This window comes from Muntiacus reevesi, chromosome 11, assembly GCF_963930625.1.
Source record: "Muntiacus reevesi chromosome 11, mMunRee1.1, whole genome shotgun sequence".
NCBI classification, from domain to species: domain Eukaryota; kingdom Metazoa; phylum Chordata; class Mammalia; order Artiodactyla; family Cervidae; genus Muntiacus; species Muntiacus reevesi.
The window spans coordinates 26,014,775-26,019,459 of record NC_089259.1 but is presented as its reverse complement, the minus strand read 5'-3'; positions in this window follow the sequence as shown (position 1 = coordinate 26,019,459).

The following is a 4,685-nucleotide window of genomic DNA, read 5'->3' as shown; positions in this document are numbered from 1 at the left end:
AAAACCACCATTTTTATTGTCTTATACTCTCTTATTTCAAATATTCAAAAATGTTCTCAAGTGAAATACTTTGGAATGAGCTAGAAGGTAGTGGTTGAGCTTTTCTGTGCCATCCTAGTAAACCTTTGAAATGATCAGCTATGAAGCAATAAGTCATGGGTCAGAAACAGACTTGAAACTATGGCGGCCAATTGTAGACTAATTCACATTGCTTTCTGAACCCATGCCAAATACCCTTTTGATTACATCCTCTGTTTTGTTTGCATGTAGTAGTAAGGAAATGCTCAGCAAGAAGCAAGATTTGTGTTATCTTAAAGTGACTGCTGTACAGTATAATGACAAAACGTTTCACAATTATGTTCCCAGGGAAGTGGTGTATTTAACTTTTAAAAAGGAATCTCTAATTGAGTCAAACAGAGGCAGTCATTGTTACATTATATGCATTGCAACAGGACAGTGCAAGGAGCATTCCAGCCATTTCACTGATTTAGCTCTAAAGATCCTGGGCCCCTACCTATTGATACTTTCTACTTTAATGCATATTTTATATTCTGATGTCATAGATTAGGGGTTTTCTTTAAGTGACTAATTTGAAGATAAATTCTGGCCTTGCAGATTTGTTTAACTCTGTTGAAGGGGCCAGGAATTCAGGACTGTCGAACAGAAGCCAAATGAAAGACTAGATGGATCTTCCCAGAACAGAACAGGTGCTACACAGCACAACCCAGTTCCCTGACTGCCCAGCTGCTGACCCTGCTGGATGGAAGCTTACCACTGTGCAGATGCAGCAGCCACAAATGCAAGCTTTCTGAACTCACTGGGGCTACTTGGAGACCTTTATACAGGTCCTTAGCATCCACTTCCATTTTCTAGGCGTCCTACTTCAAAGCTGAACCTTAAAGATTACCCTGCTTCCTGGGGTCTTCACCTTCAGGAGATGACAATACCACCTACTTTGCAGAAAAGAAATCAGGCAAATCCTTATCCCTGTTGTTGTTGTTCAGTCACTAAGTTGTGTCCAACTCTTTGTTACCCCTTGGACTGCAGCACACCAGGCTCTCCTGTTCTTCATCATCTTCTGCAGCTTGCTCAAACTCATGTCCATTGAGTTGGTGATGCCATCCAACCATCTCATCTTCTGTTGTCCCCTTTGCCTCCTGCCTTCAACCTTTCCCAGCATCTGGGTCTTTTCCAATGAGTCAGTTCTTCCCATCAGGTGGCCAAAGTATTGGAGCTTCAGCTTCAGCATCAATCCTTCCAATGAATGTTCAGGACTGATCTCCTTTAGGATGGACTGGCTGGATCTCCTTGAAGTCCGAGAGACTCTCAAGAGTCTTCTCCTGCACTACAGTTCGAAAGCATCAATTTTTTGGCACCCTACCTTCTTTATGGTCCAACTCTCACATTCATACATCCACATGGAAAAACCATAGCTTTGACAAATATGGACCTTTGTCAGCAAAGTGATTAAAAAGTCTCTGCTTTTTAATACACTGTCTAGGTGTGTCATAGCTTTCCTTCTAAGGAGCAATCATCTTTTAATTTCAAGGCCGCAGTCACTATCCACAGTGATTCTGGAGCCCAAGAAATTAAATCTCTTATTGCTGCTACTTTTTCCCCTTTTGTTTGCCATGAAGTGATGGGGGCAGATGCATGATCTTAGTTTTTTAAACGCTGAGTTTTAAGCCAGCTTTTTCACTCTCCTCTTTCACCCTCATCAAGAGGCTCTTATGTCATCTGAATATCTGAGCTTATTGATATTTCTCCCGGAAATGTTAATTCCAGTTTGTGATTCATCCAACCTGGCATTTTGCATGATGTACTCTGCATGTAGGTTAAATAAGCAGGGTGACAATATATGGCCTTGTCGTACTCCTTTCCCAATTTTAAATCAGTCCATTTTTCCATGTCCAATTCTAACTGGCTTCTTGACTCATGCACAGATTTCTCAGGAGATAGGTAAGGTGGTCTGGTACTCCCATCCCTTTAAGAATTTTCCACAGTTTGTTTTGATCAAGACAAATACACAAAGATTTTAGTGCAGTCAATGAAGCAGAAGTAGATGTTTTTCTGGAACTCCTTTACTTTCTCCATGATCCAGTGAATTTGGTAATTTGCTCTCTGGTTCCTCTGCATCTTTGAAACCCAACTTGTACATCTGGAAGCCTAGCAATTTGATCTCTGGTTCCTCTGGACATTTTTCTGTTTGTTTGTTTACAGGCAGACCTGTAAACCTGAGAAATGTTAGATCTGTCTGATTCAGCAGTGTGTCCTCAGCATCTAGATCACTCCTTGACAGTTGTGCTCAGTGAAAACTTGCAGAATAAATGAGTGATTTTTCTCTGATGCTATATATTGTTTACTTTGCAACTGGATCATTCCTGAAAATTTACCTCTAAACCTACGCTTCTGACTCTATGTCCTGTGTTAGCAAAGTGATGCTACCACCCATCCAGTCTTGTGTCCAAGAGACAAGAGAGAATATAGAAGACATTCTGAACCTTCCATCTTTCTCTGTCTCTCCATCCCCATAGTTAAGTTCAGGTTTTCTCCCCCTGGCTCCTGAATTTCAGCATAATGAGCCTCACATTAGGAAGCTACTGCTCTCACTCGGGTCTATGTCTTTATACATTTCTTCTGCTTGAACACCTTTCTTCTGATTTTTTTCCTTCACTCAACCTACAGGAGTCAACTCAGATGTCACCTCCTTCTGGAAGCCTTCCATGAATCCTGGTGGGTGAATGTTCCTCCTCGCCTGGGTTCCTACAGCACCTTAGGCCCATCTCTAGAGAAGCCAACATCACAGAGCACTGTAGGGGGGCAGCTGTCCACTTTCCTCACAGCCTCCCCACTAGTCCGGAGGTTCTACAGTGGGACTGATACTTTTATTTCTGAATCTCTTGCACCTTTTCTAGTGAACAGCACATAAAGGCTCATTTACTGACTAAATGAATTTAACATTATAGTTCTGGATGGCTGGTTATTACTAGTGTCTGTTCCTTAGTATAAATAAGAATCTTAATTATGATTATGGCATCATTATCACTCTATTTACATAAAGTTTATTAATTTTAAGCAATACGTGTTGAAATTAGTCCTGAATATTCATTGGAAGGACTGATGCTGAAGCTGAATTCCTGAAAAAGAAAATCAGCCCTGAATATTCATTGGAAGGACTGATGCTAAAGCTGAAACTCCAATACTTTGGCCACCTGATGGGAAGAACTGATTCATTGGAAAAGACCCTGATGCTGGGAAAGATTGAAGGCAGGAGGCGAAGGGGACGACAGAGGATAAGATGGTTGGATGGCATCACCAACTCGATGGACATGAGTCTGAGCAAGCTCCAGGAGTTAGTGATGGACAGGAAAGCCTGGTGTGCTGCAGTCCATGGGGTCGTAAAGAGTTCACGACTGAGCGACTGAACTGAACTGAATATATATTGATGGTTATAGATTTTTAAACATAGAAAAGTATAAACAGAAGCATTAAAAATATCTGTAATATTACCAGAAAGCTATAAATTTTCCTTTTCAGTTTTCTCTTTAGAACACATATAAAATTAGAATAACTTTCATACCAAATTTTGAAAATTTTCTCATTTAGCATTATATTGGGGGCATTTCCCCAATTTATTGTTGTCTTTTGAAATACAGACTTAAATGAATATATAGAATTTTGTTGGATAGACATAGCATAATTTATTTTAAAAATTTCATAATTTTGGACACTTTATTTCAAATTTCTGAAATTACAAACAATACTGTCAACAACTTTGGCAAATGGGGAAAAAATTTTTTTTCTTTCTCCTCTTAATGCTGTATGATCAAGACCTGTCACCATTGTCACCCCCAACCACAAGTAATAAGCAGGTCCTGCCACCTATCCTCCTATACATGTGAAGCCAGTATCTCTGGCTTATCTTTTCCACTTCTCCTCCCATGTTCAACTCATCTGTGCCATCACCCCTTATGCCTAAGAATGGAGATGTGCAGTCTACTGTTTACTTCAGTACTTGTTGTCAGAAGCTTTGTTTTAGAAAAAAAAAAAAAAAAAAGTCTGATTTCTAACTGTCCCAAGCCAGCAATCCTTTGCCAGGAGCCTATGGTCACAATCCATTATCTCGTTTCTCAGCTTCTCTGTAACTGGTTGCCATGACCCACTGCTGTGCCCCTCACCATCCCCGCCACCCGCATAACAGAAGGGTGAAGAGCTCATGGGCCTCTCCCCCTGCACATTCCCTCCCCAGGAGAGATGAGATATAGCAACTGTTCCTTCCATGCTCCCTTCAGGCTACATTTCAGAGTCTTGTTGATAGAGAGTTTGAAATGAAATCTCCTATTATTTATTTATTCATAAGAAAAAACAAAAACAAAAAACAAACTGTTGCCAAAAGATCTAGAGAAGCTGGCGTTCATTTTGGGTCCTGAGCTCACAGTCACCAATCTGTGCTTGTCCCATTAATTAAGTAAAACTTCACTGAACTTTTGTGGAAGCAATATTTAGTGTTAGCTGTAAGCTCCGACCAATATCTTTGGCTGTGTTTAATGTCTTCCTGATGTAGACTAGTAAATGCCTGAAATTTTCACCGTGTTTCTAGCTGAGTCTTGTTCTTCTTGTCCACTGTGACTGTCTCACCATGTCATCACTCTCCTCAAGGCCCAGGCACACTTAAAATTTTTTTT